Genomic DNA, 19,440 nt, shown 5'->3' with positions numbered 1-19,440 from the left:
GATAAGAAACATTGCTGAAGCTCTGTAATAATGATGGACGAATTCATTATCATTCACTAAACAAGATCTCATCTCGTATGAGTCAATATCAAAGACAGAACAAACACTGAATAAGTGGTGGAAACATAAATGCTACATTAAAGTATAGTAATATAAGACCATGTCATATCAATAAAGAAGATGAAGCTTATGACGAAGATGAAGACAACGGCAAAAATGAAGGCAACGACTTAGAAGATAAAGAAAAAGATGACGAAAAAAATTAAAAAGAAGACAAAGAAGAACATGATGACAAAGAAGTAGATGTTGATGGAGAAGTAATAGTAGTAATGCTCCTGAAGACCCAGCTTGGTCATGACCGTAATTACATTATAAATATATAACACTTACTTTAAATGATAATTTCACACTTTTACTGTTTTTGCTTATAATGCAGTCTTGATGAGCATAAGAGAATTTATTTGAAAAAAAAACTATTAGATAGACTATTACTGCCAGAGGGTATTAAAAATTAACAGATAATACGGACTAAAACTAATACTTATATGATTGTTTCATGGAGTTTCATTAGGTCTTATAAATCCAAGAGCTTTCTGTCCATGTGACATCAGTGGTTCAACCGTAATTTTATGAAAGATTTCTTCTCAGTCTCTGCTGCATTTTCAAGAGAGCACCAGAAGAGAAGAAATTGTTGAATGAAGTCTTTTTTTTTTATTTGTGCACAAAAAGTATTCTTGTAGCATAACATAGATAACAACATATACAAATACAGATATCTTTTGTGTTCTGAAAATGGACAAAGGTCTTATGGGTTTGGAACGACATGAGGGTGAGTAAATAATGACAAAGTTGCACTGCCCAAAGTCTAGTATGACCGCGGCTTAAAGGGGTAATGCCCATTTTCCACAAGTAGATATGATTCTTTATGTATTAATCATTCTTAATGAAAAGTCTACAACATACTTTGGTCAAAATTTCTCAATGGTAGTGTAAAAAACATACTCGGTTACTATCGTAACCTCGGTTCCCTGAGATATGGGAACGAATACTGTGTCGTAAGACGCTTGTATGGTAAAAACTCCTTTTGAGAGCCCAGGGTAGTTAAAATTACACCAAGCACAGGCTGCGCCATCAGGGTCAACCATGGCCTGGGTGTCGTCCCAAAAGTAGACACTTAGTGCCCATAATATGGACCTTCCAAGAGAAGGGGGGACTTGAGCACAGTTGGTCAAGTGAACCCCAGAGATAGCTTATCTAGCTGGAAGCGGCAAACTTAAGCAGAAAGGACTCTGGCATGCAAGGCGGTGACGTCCAGGTTGTAAAACCTCATAAATGTGGACGGCAAGGACCAACCGGCCGCCTCACAAATTTCCGAAATGGACACCCCGCTGGACCATGCCCAGGAAGAGGCGATGCCTCTGGTGGAATGGGCTCTGACTCCAATGGGGCACTGCAAGCCCAAGGAGGAGTATGCTAGGGTGATAGCATCCACTATCCACCTGGAGATTCTTTGCTTTGTAACAGGGTGACCGTTAGCACGGTTACCGAAGCTGACAAAAAGCTGTTCTCATCTCCTGAACGAGGCAGAATGCTCAATGTATACCCTAAGGTTCCTGACGGGGCAGAGCAAGGACAATTCCTGGTCATCCGTCGAGGGGGGAAGCGCGGAAAGCGCTATGACCTGGGCTCTGAACGGAGTGGAGAGAACCTTAGGTACATAACCCAGCCTTGGTTTTAGGACAACCTTGGAGTCGTTAGGCCCGAATTCCAGGCAAGCAGGGTTGACAGAAAGGGCCTTTAGGTCTCCAACCCGCTTAACCAACGCCAGTGCCAACAGCAGGGCAGTTTTAAACGAGAGCGATCTCAGGCTCGCAGATTGCAATGGTTCAAACGGGGGCCCTCTCAAGGCCCTTAGCACGGTTGGTAAGTCCCAAGGTGGAACTGTACGAGGGTGAGGAGGGTTCAATCTACTGGCGCCTCATATATACTGGACCACCACACTATTTCTGCCCACCGAACGACCAGCAATAGGGGCATGAAAAGCCGTTATAGCTGAAGCATAAACTTTGATGGTGGATGGGGAACGCTGTTTATCCAGCATCTCCTGCAGAAATGAAAGAACCACTGATACCTCAGAGGTGACCGGATCTAAGTCACGGTCTTGACACCAAGCCGAGAAAATGGACCATTTCAGAGCATAGAGGCATCTGGTAGACGAGACTCTAGCTTCCGCCATCGAGTCACCGTTATGCGATGGCGACCGTGACGCCGAGCCGTGAACCCTCCGTGAACTGGATGGGTCGCATGTGAAGCAGACCCAAACAAAGCACTGGCGAAGCTGCTGCCATATGTTTCCCCGGGCGCCGCAGTATAAATGGCTGCCCACTGCTCCGGGTGTGTATTCACGGTGTGTGTGTGTTCACTGCTGTGTGTGTGCACGTTGGATGGGTTAAATGCAGAGCACGAATTCTGAGTATGGGTCACCATACTTGGCAGTATGTCACTTCACTTCACTTCACTTTATAAGGCCCAGCATTCCCTGGAAAGCCTTGAGCGAGTGGACGGTCCCTTACTTGAAGGAGGCCGCACGGCGCTGAATAGTCATGGCTCGTTCCGCTGAGATAGTTGCTGTCATCTGCACCGAGTCGATCACTGTTCCCAGGAATGACACTCGTTGGCTGGGTAACAGTGTGCTCTTGGCAAAGTTGACCCTGAGCCCCAGGCAATCTAAGTGGCTGAGGAGGAGGGTCTTGTGCGACATTGAAACTGCCTCTGACTGGGCCAGAATGAGCCAGCCGTCGAGGTAGTTGAGGATGCGGATTCCCATCTGCCGTAGGACTTGAGCGTCCTTGCTGCGCACTGTGGTGGCGACCACCCCGTGGAAGCGCGGTGGTCTTCGAGCGAATTGGAGTGAATAACCTCGTTTTATCGTAGCCATCACCCACTCTGACACACCAGGGATGGCCTGCCAAGCCTCGGCCCGTGTGTCAAGAGGTTGAATCGGCTCTAAAGACTGGCTGCATAAGGTCAGGACGCTTAAGGTAGGTAGAAGAGGATATTTGCTCTCTTTTTGAATATGTATGTGTTTTATTTTGTCCGCTATCGCAGCGGTCGGACACACGGGCGCTAGAGTGGGCTCGTGGGGAACCGATAACACAATTCCCTCTGCACCCAGCATTGAGCGGGGTGGCAAAAGGCACATTCGAGGCTGTTTGCGGGGTGGTCTAGCAGTAGCGAGACTCGAGCCCCTCCTCTTTCTGCCTGGCTGTTCAGGAGGACTTCTGAGGTGCCGGATCCAAGGCGATCTTGGGCCGGGGTCCTTGGCGCTTCGGGAAGGGGTAATGTCTCACCGAGCGGGAACGTCCTCTATCCTGCCGGTCCTTTGGGTGCCGGGGTTCAGGAGTGGCTGAAGCTGTCTTGGCGGGCTGCTGAATCGGCGCAGGCTTGGGGTGACAAGCAGCAGCAGAAGAGCTGGAGCGTTTCGGGAGGAAGTGTCGCATCGCCTGAGACGCCTTCTGAGCCTCCGGAAATCGCTCTGCAAAGCCCTCCACAGCCGGCCCGAACAGGCTGTTGGCTGAGACTTGAGCATCGAGGAAGGGGAACTCATCCTCCTCCTTCATCTCTATCAGCGTGAGCCACAGATGGCGTTCCAACACCACCAGGCTGGACATAGACCGCCCGCTGGCGAGCGTTGGCGGGGGGCTTGCTGGCGCCCCGGGAGAAACCACTCATCCAACCTGCTGCGAGACGGCTCCTCAGGCGGAGACCACTCGAGCCCGAGCTCACTGACAGCCTTAGTCATGATACGGATGAGCTCCTCTGGCGCTGCGAGAAGAGGATGGCGGTAAGAGGGCGGGGTCAGACATCGAGTCCGAAAACTCCTCCGCGTCCGAAGCCGCCAGGGAAAGGCTGTCTATGTATGGGGTGGTGATGGCGCAGTGGATAAGACACATGCCTTTGGTATGAGAGACCCGGGTTCGAATCCACTGTGAGACACCAATGTGTCCCTGAGCAAGACACTTAACCCCTAGTTGCTCCAGAGGCGTGCGACCTCTGACATATATAAGCAATTGCTGTCGCTCCCACCGAACGAGATCATGTCGCTCGCAGCCACGGAGGGACGCTGATCGGTTTGGGTGAAGAGGACCGGTGAATCGTCTCTCTGCGGAGACTGTTTGTTATGTTTTGTGAGGCTCTTTTAGTGATTCGCCGGATGGCGGCAGGGGATCCGATCCAGCTGCGAGGCGTTTCAACGGCGAGTCGGACTGAGAGAAGCGTCAGCGAAGAGTCAGCTTCGTCGCTGAAGAGAAGAAATCTGAGTTGCGGTGGCGAAGCGGCCGCTTATATAGCCAGAAGCCCCCCCCATTTTGGCGGGCTCTGGCGGGCTGCATAGCCATAGCCGCTCATCGCTGCCACCGAGCCATTGGTTCGATTTTATAGCACTGCACGAACCAATGGACATGCAGTTTTACTGCGTGATTGAAAAGGCTTCAGTGAAGAGGAAAAAAGGAGTTTTTCCCATGCAAGCGTCTTACGACGCAGTACGAGTGAAATATCGACAGGGAACACCCTTTTTACCTTGTCAAAATCAGCACTGTTCATAGCAAGCTGATTCCTTGCATGTTGCTTTAAATGCTAATGAGCCCCCGCCCCTCTCTTCCATGGGGTGACGAGCAGACTGTAAACTTTAGCTGCATTTAGCCACGAAACTTGCTTGTAAAGGCTATTTGCAAAGATTAATAAAAAACCCTTATACTCACTTCTTCTGTATATGAAGCTGGATCACAAATGATTCGCGTGAACATAAATCGAGAATCGGCGCATTCCCTTCAAAAACGAAAGTAACGTTAATCCTCTGCCTCTACAGTGGCTCATATGCCGGGTGTAAATGACAACTGCTATGTTCATTATTACATCCAACAACAACCTCAATCGCTTAATCTGAGACATTCTTATCTTCCCCTGCACTGGAGTCGACACAATGGCGGACAGCTCACAGCTCACTAAGGGCGGGTCTAAGGTAACTATCGTGGGAGCGGCCTGTGCAAAACTACGTAATTCTGCCAGGAATCTCAGAACAGCCTAATTTGAGAAATGGGCTTTTAGTAAAAAAAGTAAAGTCGTGACGTATTGTCAAGTATGGTGACCCATACTCGAAATTGGTGCTCTGCGTTTAACCCATCCAAGTGCACACACACAGCAGTGAGTAGTGAACAAATGCACACACACACACACCGTGAACACACACCCGGAACAGTGGGCAGCCATGCTGCGGCGCCCGGGGAGCAATTGGGGGTTCGGTGCCTTGCTCAAGGGCACCTCAGTCGTGGTATTGAGGGTGGAGAGAGCGCTGTACATTCACTCCCCCCACCTACAATTCCTGCCGGCCGGGGACTCGAACCCGCAACCTTTCGATTACGAGTCCGACTCTCTAACCATTAGGCCACGACTTCCCCGTGAAATTTAAATAGAGATTTAAAAAATAATAATAATAATAAAAACACTGGGTGGATGTGTACACACACATCCAACACACATTTATGTTCAAACAACATGTAAAGTGATTTTTGCATCTGATGACCCGTTTAATGTTGCAGTCTGTTCCAGTATCACGGTGGAAACACTGTCTTAATAGATTTTGTGGTTGTAGTCATACTTAGTGGGAGGATGAGAAATATGTAATCTGGCCTAAACAACCAAAACCACCTGCTACCATACTGTGAAGTTTGGCCTCCTTCTCAATCCCTTCATAAACACATGCATTAGATACAGCACATGAAGAAATTAGGTGGTCTGTCATAAGACGCTGTTATTGGCATGTAAGCAGGTGTGTATGTGTGTGTTTCTTTCCAGGGCCACACATCAAACACAGCTGTACAGTCACAACTGATGATTCTGAAACTGTAACTGTTCCTGCATCTGTTTCCACCTCTGTTGTGTGTGTGTGTGTGTGTGTGTGTGTTTCTATGCACTAACTTACATATATGACTTCACAAACACTAAGAGACATGTAAATCCTTGTAATAACTTACTACTTTAATAATGACACAGTGAAGTGTGAACTTTTCGCATACTTTAGTCAGACTGGAAAATTAGCATGTGCAAACTCTTAGCCAACATGGCTTGTAAAGGTACAATTACAACTAAGAAAAAAAGAAAAACATTGACAACAATGAAAAAGTAAATACAGAGTCTGGAAAATATGTATCCATCATTGCTGAGGGAATTTCATGGAAGTCTTAACAGATCCACTCCCAAATGCTATGAGAACTTATTTAGCATACAGTGACTCTGCTAATCTCACAAAGAGAAACCATCATGCTAAGGATAAGATTTTACAAAGAAACGCTTCATACAAGCTCAGAATGACATGTCAAAGTATCAGAGGAAGAACTAGTGAAATATGGGAACAATTCATTTTTCCCATCATGTGCTGCTTCAAGCTGTCTATTCCAGCCAAACCAAATCATTATATAGGAAAACTGTGGTTTTAAATTAGCCTCTTATGACTGGAGAAAATAGAGATATTTTCAGTAGCACTGAGTCAGATGATACATAATCCCTTTCTCCCCACCATTGAAAAATAACAGAACCCACATGATTGCTAACAAAATATTTGGTTAACTCGAGGAGAAGAGCTTTGTAATGGAATGGAGAGATAGGCTCTTGTTTTCAATCATCTGCTTAATTAAGGCTTCGTTTCTCCCTGTACAGCTGTAATTATTGATGGTTTCCATAGCGATGAACTTGTGAGACAATGCGGGGCAACATTTATCATACTCAAGCTATCATGCTAATTGTTCGTCTTTGTGTGAGCTTAAACCCAGTTGACATTAATCAAATGAAATAATGCATAACTTTAATTCTGTTCTCCTAGAGACTGACCAGGCCCGGCTATAGTACAATTGTTTCCATTTTAGGCTTTTTCATCAATGCTAACTAGCCAAAACCAGCCTAAGGTGGTTTGCGCAGGGATGGTAAAACCATAGTTTTCTGGAGATGTGCTATGGTTAGGTCATAATACGCCTGGAGTAACATGTAAATGTGAACTGAATCATGGTTTTGTCACAGTACTTGTTTTGCAAGGGAAAGTTTCAAAATTTCAAAAACATATTATCCTTACAGATTAGCGCTGAGGGACTGAACTAGTCCCAAACTAGTTATTATCTGCTTAAACCATCATAAGCCTAGGCTCATGTCTTGGACTGTCACCAAGGTCACACCAGGTTACTAAACTATGATGAGTACAGCCTACTTAACTGTGTAATTTTTGAGAACAAGGTAGGATGTATAAAATTGGTTTTATTTTTTTTCCCAAATTCAGTTTTTTATTTTTCGGGATTCAATTTGTTTTTGTTTTTTTTACTTTATGGATTCTGGCTTAATGGTTTAATTAAATGCAAGTAAACAGAAAGCATGAATAATTCATTTAAATAGTTAAATTTACACATTGTAAAAACAATTTATTGAAAAATAGGACCTTATAAAAAAAAAATCTCAATTTTCCTATATTTTCTGTTTAAATTATTCTGGATTGCATTTTACTGGTTTAATTCAATTTTAAACCTTTGAAAACCATCCCATTCATTCAGACAGACATACACAGACGATACAGACTTCATATTCAAATAGCAGTCTTTTTGCAATTTAATATTCACAAACACTAGACCATATCACAATATAATTGATTGTATTGTTCTAAAATTCATATGTTAATTATACATCCAAAATTAATTGTACACTCCCAAATTCTGCGACAGTCCACATCATACAGTAAATTCCATTTTTATTACTGGAGTACAGGATTCCATCTTCGTTTATGTATCGGGGAAATCATAGGGCTCTAACAAGTTTGAGAGATATTATAACCAAACTAGGTTTGAACAGGGCCCACTTTAATGACCAAATCAACTCAGGTTACAAATGAAAAGGGGCCTCCTGGGCCCCAGTGCTCGCCACCTCATGCTCTCCTCAACAATGCACCGTTAAAAACCCCACCACAGCCTAACGACCACTCTTCTTTCCCACGGTGAAGAGCCCCTGGCCCCGTGCCCCCCTCCCCGGCATATAAAACAGCCAAGCTTGTGAGGAGGCCAGCTCTGAAGAAAGATGGGGCGCCATGCCACAATTTATATCATAAATTATGGGCTCCCCAACACACACAAAAAGTTACGAACTATAAGAAGTGTGCCCTTTTGTCACTGTCCTGACTGCAATGCTTTTACACGAGGTTGACTTCTTGTCATAATTAATGGCTCAGGTAAGGGTGGGAACATTTTGTCTTAATTAGGAGAAGGGAGAGCATTAAGCTGTTGGTTTATTAAACTTTTTAAAGGTGATTTATAGCTGTGTCTAAGCTCGGATAGATTACTAAGGCGCCTACACCAGAGTATATACTGTGTCAGAGAACACTGCGAATTCATTGGTTTCATTAGGGATGGCACGCTGCAAAGATATAAAGGGGAAACACAAGAGTTTGCAAATGTGATACTCTGTCCACTCTCTAAAACTCAATCATCAATCAAAGATAAATGTACATATAAAAAGATGGAAAATTGTAATATATAAAATAAGCATCCTTACACATAAATGTAATATAAAATTAAATTAAGGCCCCGTTTATTTAAAATGGCATTTTAGAATGAAAACAATCCCCGTTTACACTGGCGTTTCCGCTGCGTTTCAGAAACGATCTCCGTTTACACTACACAACCGAAAACGCATGTCACATGACCATTCATGCAGGTACAACCATAGTATAGGTAGATACCCTATTATTTAGATGGCGCTGGACGCGTCTGCGTGCTTGGAGTGGTCGAATGGGGAATCTACCCATACAAATCTATGGATACAATAACGAGTATGCTGTTACTGTTTATACGGTCGTCAAGGATACGCATAGCGAATGTGGGCAGCCACGCCATCGTTTTCAAAAGTGTCTGTTTTGGTCCGTTTACACTGAAACGCAACCCCAGAGTTTTCAAACTAAAACGGGGTCTGCAGCGTTTACAAAAGTCTCCGTTTTCAACCTCGAAAACGCCAGAGTAGTGTAAACGATAGGCGTATCCGTAGCAAAAGTTATGCATTTTAAAACAAAAACGCACTAGTGTAAACGGGGCCTTAAAATTAAATATACATTATCTTACTAATAAATTATTGCATTTACTGTTGTATAGTCACACGGATATAACATATCACACTATCAAATTGAACTGACAAGACTCTAACAACAAATAATTGTTTATTAGCCGTGCAATGTATAAAAGTCATTGTTAGCATGCACTGGTGTGTATCGTATGTTCCCTTTGTGAGAGAACGGAGGAAATGCATACTAAACTGTCGGCCAACACAAACTTTAGCTTTATAGCTAGCTGGGACTTATACTGTGCCCTTCTTCTATAAAAACCAAACAAGCGTGGCAAATGTTCTCAGAAAACCGAATCAGGTTACATGCCTCCAATTGAATGTCGTCTTTCTTTAACCCATTACATATGCTTAAATGCCCAGTTTCACACACAAAAATCTAACTACACTAATTTTGACTGTAATTGAAGACCATTAGTGATACTACAACAACAAATGACTTCAGATAAAGCTGACTCTGGCCAAACACAAATGCAATTCAATAGACTTCTAATTACTCGACTTACTGTTTCAGCAAATCCCCCTTTATGAGTTAAACAAATTCGTGCCATGTCGTTTTGCTTACAACGATATAACAATATAGTTGACAATTTGGCTTTTGTAAAACTAGTCAAAGCTGAATCACAGAGCAACTCAGAAGGTCCAGATGTTGTAGACGAAGAGTAGTAGGTTCAAAGATGATTTGTTTAACCTGCTTCAACTAAACTTTCCTGTTCCAGGGGTTGTTTACTTATACCTAAAGGTTGATTTGCTTGATTATGTATGTATATTTCTCATTCCTGCAGCCTGTATATCCTACAGCAATCTTGGTTCTGTCAATGTTGAATCTGTGAATGTGGGAAATCAGTCAATAGTGTGGTACACTGGGACTTTTCAGTGTCAAGCATCAGGAAAACTTCTCATTGACAGACGCCAGCCCTCTGTGCTAAACCACATCACTCGACATCATTGCAATAGATTGTTGCTTTGTCAGCGGCCATAGCTTGGACTTTTTCCAGCAGGTTAAGTGATCTTTAAACCAAACCGGCTTGGAGAATGTCAAAGGTAAAACGGTGGATGTCTTCGAAAGGGTTGTGCCCCTTTCCCTTGCTTATTTCCTGTCTCCTGATCTCTCTTGGCCTTTCATGCCTCCTATGTTAACTCTCTATGCAGGCTGACAGGGAACAGGGCTCATTTGAGACCAAGACCATTGACAATGGCATTGATCCATCATCATTCTTTCACTCATACTCTATCCTCACATTCTGTTCTTCCTGTTTCTGTCCATATGCCTGTCTCTCTTATCATGGTGACTTGGGGACCTACAGATGAAAGGAGATGATGTTTGAGCCATCAGAACCACAGCTTTGTACAAATGGACTGTCAAGGTCATGAGAGCTCCAATGCTTACTGCAGGAGTGAATAAAAGAGATAAATCAGAAGCTCAATGAATATACAGGGGGAAAAAATATTTTTGAATAGAAACATACTTTAAGCTAACATAGAGCTACAGTTAGCTTCACATGTCTGTGTGGTTAAATGCATGCTTTAGCAATCTTAAGTTTCTAACTGTTGTCCAACCATGCTAGTAGTGGACTTAAATCAGAAAACTGGTCATAGAAAAAGAGTTTATGCTAATATCTGTGATAATGGCCCTTGCAGTAACAATAAGAATGCAACACTTTCTTTTAGGAATTGTGGTCTGACATACCATGTTGTTATAAGTTCACCCAAAAATGAAAATTTTGTCATTAATTAATCACCCTTCAGAACACAAATTAAGATATTTGATGAAATCAGAGAGCTCTCCGACCCCATAGATACACAATTGAGACATTCAAGGCCCAGAAAGGTATAAAACATGGTTAAAATAGTCCATGTGACATCAGTTGTTAATTTTCTGAAGCTACAACAACACCTTTTTGTGCAAAACGAAATTTAAAGTTGTAGCTTCATAAAATTAAGATTGAATGACTGATGTCACATGGACTATTTTAACAATGTCTTTACTACCTTTCTGGGCTTTGAACGTGTCAGTTGCGTTGCTATCTATGCAGGGTCGGAAAGCTCTCAGGTTTCATCAAAAATATCTTAATTTGTGTTCCAAAGATGAACGAAGGTCTTGCGGGTTTGGAATAACATAAGGGAGTAATTAATGACAGAATTTTCATTTTTAGGTGAACTATCCCATTAAATAAAATTTAAATTTACACTAAAACTTTTAAAAGTTGTTTTCAGTAACTAAAATAAAGCTGAAATTTTCGGAAAGTATTTTGGGAAGCAATGACGCACAAAGCAGTTTGCGCCAGAGGTCGCATTAACTGAAAATTTTCCTTCATTTAGGGAATTTATTTTTGCAGTAACAGAAAATGCCGTCCGTGACTTTCACAGATTGGGTGATCTATTGTAATTTATAAGTAATTCCCACCCCTGTCCAGTTGGTAGCAAGTGCGCTCCAGCGTGGCAGAATAGCACGGGATCATCAGCTACATCCTGTAACGAGAGCTGGATTTGGTTGATTTCTATCATGGAAGACCAAGGATGTTCTGTCAACTTTTATACAAAGACGCCCTCTTTTCTACCCTCATTTTCTCCCCCTTCACTCCCTATCCTCCTATTTCTTCCTCTTTTGTAGCTCTTGTTCTCTGTCTCCTGTTCTCTCATTGGACACTTAGAGGAAAGATGATGCAGAATGTGAAAGCAGGTATTTGTTAGGGGGTCAAGGGGATGGGTTGACATGGGTGTTGAGACAGGTGGGTCTGGTGAAGGGAATCATTTGACCCATGGGAAAAAAAGTCAAGCCGTTGAGATTGTTAATTCAATATTCCCTTATTTCATCATATTAGTAGTCTCAGCTTTATAAGATGGATAAACTGATGTCAATGTCCAGCACTGAAAAAAAGTTGATAGAGACACTCTCCTTGCAAAACGTTCATTTAAAGAAAAAAGACACAATTAAATACAAACAAACTGATACACAAGCAAATACACCTCACGAGAATAAAACAAATAATGAGATAATGAAAAGAACAAACTGTCTGTTGGAAAATTCTACACAAAAATGGGGGGTGAGGGACAGAAACTGTGACAATCAGCCCAGCTTCATTTGTCCTTTTCCCACAGGACACTAGTCATTCAGTCAAGCAGAAAACAAGCTCATCATCTGACAAAGACTGATAAAGAGATCATCAGTCTGCCCGCCTGCTCTCATCCCACAAATGAAGATCCATCAGTTCTGATCCTGTCTCAGTCCAGTCTTGAACATTTAAAATCTTTCAAATGTATCATCTTTAGAATGGTCAAGCATTTTTAATCTTAACATTTTTAGTCTTTAGCATTAGAATCTTTCAAAAAAAATTGTATTTAGAAATCTTTGTATTAGAATCTTTCTATTCTTTAGCATTTACAATCCAAAGCATTCATAATATTTCAAATCTTTAGTATTATAATATTTAATATCTTAATATCTTTTAGATATTTATCATTTAGCAAATCTATAACATACACAATTTTTAGAACCTTCACCATTAGAATGTTTACATAGTTTACAATATTTGTCACTGGAATCTTTTGAATGTTTAATATTTCAAATCTATAGCATTTATTATGTAATCTTTAGAATCTTTAGCATGAGAATCCTTTTTAACCTTAACATTTAGAATCTATAGCATTCATAATCTTTAGAAGCTTTAGCATTAGTATCTACATTTGGAATATTTGGCATTAGAATTGTTTGAAAGTTTAATATTTTGAATCTACAGCATTTAGCTTTAGAATCTGTTGAATCTTTAATATTTCAAATCTATAGCATTCGGAATCTTTAACATTACAATCTTTTTACCTTTAACATTTAGAATCTGTAGCATTCATAATCTTAGAATTATCTTTCTTTATGGCAGTCTTTTTTAATCTTAACATTTAGAGTCTTTAGCATTGAAATATTTTGAATCTTTAACACACAGAATCTATAGCATTCAGAATATATTTTATATAATAATCTTTATAATTTAAAATTTTGAATCTTTGGCAGTATACAGAAAGCATGCACCATGTCTTTCTTTAATTAGTCCTCGCTACCCACAGAAAACCTTCAGATGCTCATTTCATCCAAAGCCCCTGACTCTTCCTAGATCAGCTGTGTACCGTCTACAGTCTGCACCAACAGGCGCTCTACTGCGAGAATCCCTCCGGCATCACAGTCTAGTCAGATTCCCACTGCTTCCTTAGCCTCCGAAGGCCAAACCCTGAAACAAACTCCCAGCAAGACAGAAAACAACAACCTCTGCTTTCTTCAAATGCATGACACGTGCTTGCGTGGGCCCATGAAGAAAGGATGCAGCATCTATAGATCTCCTCTCTCTGTAGTTTGGCTGTGATTTTTCTTTATTTTTATTTCTCTTTTTGATAGCAGGACATAAAGAAAATCTGAAAAGGCGAGATTCTCTGAGGAGTGCGTAAGAGGATCAGAGGTGTGTTCTTAAGAGTTGAAAACCCTGAAGTGCATTCATGCTGCAAGAGACATCCGACTTTTCTACAGAATGAGGATCTTGGGTAATAAGATCAAAACACTTGGTCCAGTGTGATGTGGAGAGTTTGAGAGGTTAGTTGTCTGGTTGCCCAAAATAAAGTGACTGACAAAATTTCAAAAAATGTATAAGAAGCACAGAACCTCTTCTTTTCACTTTCTTTAAATCTTTATTCATCAGTGAAGCATCTTCACTTATGTCACTGAGACATGTGGCTGTGTTCTAAAGCCTAGTGCACTGCCTCTTCAGCTATACTCAAATGGAACCTCCTGACTAAATTTAAATCATGTAGGTACATAGGTAAAACTCTGTTCAATTCCATGTGATTGTTAATGAGATGGACCTCAGATGGCTACTAAATAGTATCTTTAAAATATTTAATATTAAGAATCTTTAGCATGCATAAATTTGAACATTCAGAGATTCTAAAGATTGTGCTAAAGATTTTAAAGATTCTGAATGCAAAATATTCTCTGTTAATGATTCTAAATGCTTATGACAGTATATTAAAAATTCAAAAACATATAAATGAAAAAGACTGTAAATGCTAAACATTCTAAATGTGAAATGTCTTTAGAATTTAGACTGTCGGTCTACATCCTATTTTTGTGCATATAGAATCTTAAACATTTGGAATCATCTGAATATTTAGCATTAAGAATCTTTACAGTCTTTAACAGAATCTCTAGAACGTTTAGCACTCAGAATCTTTAGAAACTTGGCATTCCTATTTGATCACGTTGCAGTGCATTGCGGGATTGCCTTGTATTTCAATGACACACACAATGCTATTTTTGATCATAACGAGGGTAATCTTATAAAACAGCATAGCTTTGCCACCAGTGTTTGGGAATAGCATTTGGGGGAATATGACTATTGTCCAACAATGCTGTCTAGATAGGCAACTCACTAGGGGTTGGAACAAAGCCTGTATATTTCCATCTCTGTTGCAAGTCAAACTGAAGGAACTGCCCCACAACTGCCCTTCGGAGGTACTTAAAACACGACCACAAGCACAACCACAGCCAGCCTGCTTGTACAAGGCACTACTCAAAACCAAGAAAGACAAGCGGACATGGAAAACAGTGACGTGAGATATCTGGCGCCAACCACAAGTCTTAATTCAGAAGATGATATTGCTTCATTTGGCAGAAGTAGAGAAGGAATGAGAGAATGAGAAAATTGAGACATTTTTGCTTAAGATTACTGGCAGATGAAGATTCTCAAATACTTGGAAAGAAAGTGTCCTGCAGTCTAAGTTTATACACAAAGTATGTTCATCAAAAGCCCTGGCTCCATCTTTTGACCTTGGTCAGCGTGAAGGAATGCTTAGAGCATTTAATAAGGGGTATTTGTTGTTGAGGATATTCTTTCAGCATTTCCCAGCTCCAGTACACACAGAGACACAAGGAAAGGTGTTTTGAGGCATCCACCCTTGGGTACACACACGTGCCGGGCCACATCAGTACTGCACTGCAGCATCTGGAACCCACATGTGAAGTAGGGTGTGTCAGACATAACCATAAACCCGTTTCTGAGCACTCTGGGAGAGTTTAGGTTAAACAAATCTGTTATGATTATCTGGGAGGAGTCATCATTAGGATTAAATGTATTAATTTAAAAATCACTTGTGAAAAGAATAGAATCATAGACCTGTCTAATAAACACTAGTTTTTCAGATTTAGGAGCAGATTTACAAGCAGCTTGCACCATCTTTTGCCGTTACAGGATTTACTAAAGACGCACAGTGAAGAATTAGCGAAAAAGCATGGACAATTTTTACGCCTGACATTATTGAATATGCATTTGTTGGAGTTTCCCTTTCAGACGCAAAATTTATGGGTGGACATAATTAAAATGAATTAAGTAAATGCAATAAATTCAATAAAATGCACTAACGTTAAATTACTGGTAGGCTATTTGCGCCATTATTTAACGCCCAAAAAAAGCAGGCGGTAATTTGCACTGCTCTTGGTAGGTTGCGCTGTCATTATGGAAATGAGATGTTACGTCACATTCTACATCACACATAGAAATTTTCCCGGCCATCGGCGCTGTTTTGGAATTGTGCTCTAACGCTAATTTGCCCTGTGGCCTCTAAAAATAATCTCTAAAAAGACTTCTTTTGATTCAAGTCAACATAAATTGGCATTCACAATCCATGAAAAAGGATATTCAACAAGAAAAATACTTCATTTTATCCAACGGGAACTGATTGGTTTGTAAAAAGTGTCTGTTTCATATCAGAATAAATTATGCAGTCGAATTCGCAGTGGATTGTGGAAAATGGCCCCAGCTCCATTTCTGTCCATGTATTTTTCCGTCTTTCTCAGGAAAGAAGCAGGAGACAACCAAACTTTGCAATCACTCTCCAAATAATCTCAACACAAGATGTCTAATGATCACGTTGTGACCTTCTAAAGAATTTCTAAAGAGTGGTTCACACACAAAACATCTTTCATATACAGTAAGTCTGGTTGAGCACATGACCCCTGAGAGGAAGCTCACAGTGATAGATGACCTGTGTGAATTGTGTGGCGGCACCACCCAAAAAACTGATAATGGCCTTACTTCTCCAACAAGCTGTAAAGACTTAAACGCCTCGCTACAGTATTTTACTATGACATAAGTCCCTTTGTGTGTGAGCCACGGTGAGGTAACCAGATAATTTCACGGCACCTTCGGGATGCAGCTGCTCCTGCCAACCCTGGAATTACAATTCTCTTTTTTTTCTGTCGTTCTCTCTTCTTTGTCTAAAAATGTCCCACAGCAACAGAGATTTCTGAAATGTTCTTGGAACATTTGGGTTTTTCAAATCAGCCATGAACATGTGAATGAACCACCTTGGCAAACAGTTGAGAGGAGATAATTAAATATATATTTTTATAATTTATTTACAAGGAAAATGGTGAAAGAAAAGTGCATTTGAGAATTACAATAAATGGATGATTTTTATTTGGTACAATCTAATTCTATAATGAAAAGTGCAGTAGTGTAAATGTGTTTTGTGAATTATCACTTTAGATGTGACAAATTTATACTATGAACTTTATAGATTTACTCAATCAATTCACATTCTGTAGACAAAGTGATTTTGATTTTGCAACAATAATTAACTGCAGTACCACAGACTTTGATTGCAAAACTAAAGTCTTGAAAGTGAAATGGCATACGGCCAAGTATGGTGACCCATACTTGGCCGTATGGGTCACCATACTGGTGAATATTTGCTCTGCATTAACCCATCCAAAGTGCACACACACAGCAGTGAACACACACCCGGAGTAGTGAGCAATTGGGGGTTCAAAATAATTTTTCTTAGGAAAACAACAAAAGTCTCAATTTGCTCTCCATTTAATCTTACTGTCTCATTGGTTTCTATAGGTCAATAAGTTTTTCTTTTAAATTAACGCTTTTATGCAGCAATAAGGATGCATTAAATTGATCAAAAAGTGACACTAAAGACTTCTACTTTGTTTAAAAAAAAATATTCTATTTTAAATAAATGCTGCTTTTTTTAACTTTATATTCATAAAATAATCATGAGAAACATGCAGCATGGTTTCCACAGAAAATATGAAGCTGCACAACTCTTTTTTTGAATCATCTTGTGACACTGAAAACTGGATTAAAGACTGCAGAAAATTTAGCTTTACCATCAAAGGAATAAATTACATTTTTAAAATTTACCAGATAACAGTTTTAAATTGTAATATTATTTCACAATTTTACCATTTTTATATACTGTATTTATATACTATAAAAAATGCAGCCTTGGTGAGAAAAACTTTCTAAAACATAAAAAAAAAAACTTACTAACACTTAACTTGTGTACAGTATTGTATAGTCGATGTATGTTCTGAGCTGCTTTTAAGTTAAGAGGACTTGATGCAAATTGCAAATACTTTATGAAATTTGTCTGAGAAGAAGGAGTACTTTTCACAAAAAGGACCTCTAAATAGGTGGAGACAAATGCACAGAAATCTGGAGAATTTTACAGGAGGTCTGTAGTATGACAGAAGACTTTTCGATTACTGTCAGAGGGACACATGGAACAACTTACCGCTGACCTCAGCAGCCAAAACCTGTGAGCACACGCACAGTAAACACTGGAAGCTAACTGACACATTTGGAGATAAAATCTATAACAAATCTACAGAATATAGAGCATTTCGCTTTTACGGAACAATTCCAGAGATCTCTGATATTAAATGCTGTACTGTCACCGAGGACAGTATATTTACAGTAGCTCTCAAATTTACCACCTCTCTCACATTTTTCTGTGTATGTGTCAGCACAACCTGTATCTCTTTACAAGCTCAATTGACTCATGTCTGGCACAAATTGTTCAGAAAAGGAGATATATGATACTTTTGCTTTTCCCAAGTCTTAATAAAGGAAAATTGCTGTACTCTTGAAGGAAAAGGTCCTTTAAAGTCTTTACTTTAAAAACACCCATTTAAAGATTGTCAAGTCATATCAAATACAACACAGATGTAGGTTTGTGGACTTAGAGTAAGACTGGAAGTGGAATCCTTGTGAAAAGGGAGGCCAGTTGTACACAAGTCATGAAACCTGAACTCTTGAGGTGAGTCACGACTGGCCAAAGTTCAGTTCAGTTAGACTGTAAGACACACTGAACAAACAGCGGGAAGACGCAGAGCTTTATTATTTACACTCTCTTACACACACACATGCACACACGCACACACACACACATGTGCAGTTAACACAATATTCAATACTGAAAAACAGCCAAAAACTAATCGTTTCGTTATTATAAAAATAATTTCTGAAGAACATTTGATTGGTTTTTGCCACCACAATGCTAGAGTGTTCAAAGAGTTTTTAGCATGTTGCTTTGGAGTTGCTAAAAGCAACATGGTTGCTATGGGTGGTTGCAAAGTGTAATTTGGGTAATAAGGGTGGTTCCAAATGGTTGCTAGGGTAATTATATTTCCTATTGAACAATGGTCAAAAGCAAATTACTTAAAATTATCCTCTGAATAAAATAAAATAAATTAACTTGAAGAAATAAAAATAAAGAAATAAAATAATCGGAGAAACATTTTTGGGGTGTTGCTACAGTGTTCTTAGACTAAGCTCACCCAAAGTCCCTATTATATGTAGGGTCCTATGATATCCATTTATTTTTCACAAATTCCATTTTATTTTATTATTTTTTTTCCAAAATACTCTTTTCTGTTTTAATGTTTTAGACTCTGCGTTACTGGTTAACTTTAATTAAATTAATTGAAATCATAAAACGTGATAAAAAGTTTAACATAAATTACATTTTTAAGGCCCTATGAAATGTTCCAGTTTAATTTTTTTGTTTGTTTTTTTTTACCGAATTCTGTGTTTCCCATTAAATTTCTGGATCCAATAAATAATAATAATAATAAATTCTGGTCATTAATATTTCTGGTAAATATTCCTTAAAAATTATGCTTTAATAATAATTGTATTATTAGTAGTAATACAACCATTACATTACGTAATATACAGGTGAATCTCAATAAATTAGGATGTCGTGGAAAAGTTCATTTATTTCAGTAATTCAACTCAAATTGTGAAACTTGTGTATTAAATAAATTCAACAAATTAGAATACTTCATAAGACCAATAAAAAAAACCTTTTTAGTGAATTGTTGGCCTTCTGGGAAGTATGTTCATTTACCATATATGTACTCAATACTTGGTAGGGGCTCCTTTTGCTTTAATTACTGCATCAATTCAGCGTGGCATGGAGGTGATCAGTTTGTGGCACTGCTGAGGTGGTATGGAAGCC

The sequence above is a fragment of the Barbus barbus genome (genome assembly GCF_936440315.1).
Source record: "Barbus barbus genome assembly, chromosome: 37".
Classification (NCBI taxonomy): Eukaryota; Metazoa; Chordata; class Actinopteri; order Cypriniformes; family Cyprinidae; genus Barbus; species Barbus barbus.
Note: the sequence above shows the minus strand (reverse complement) of the source record.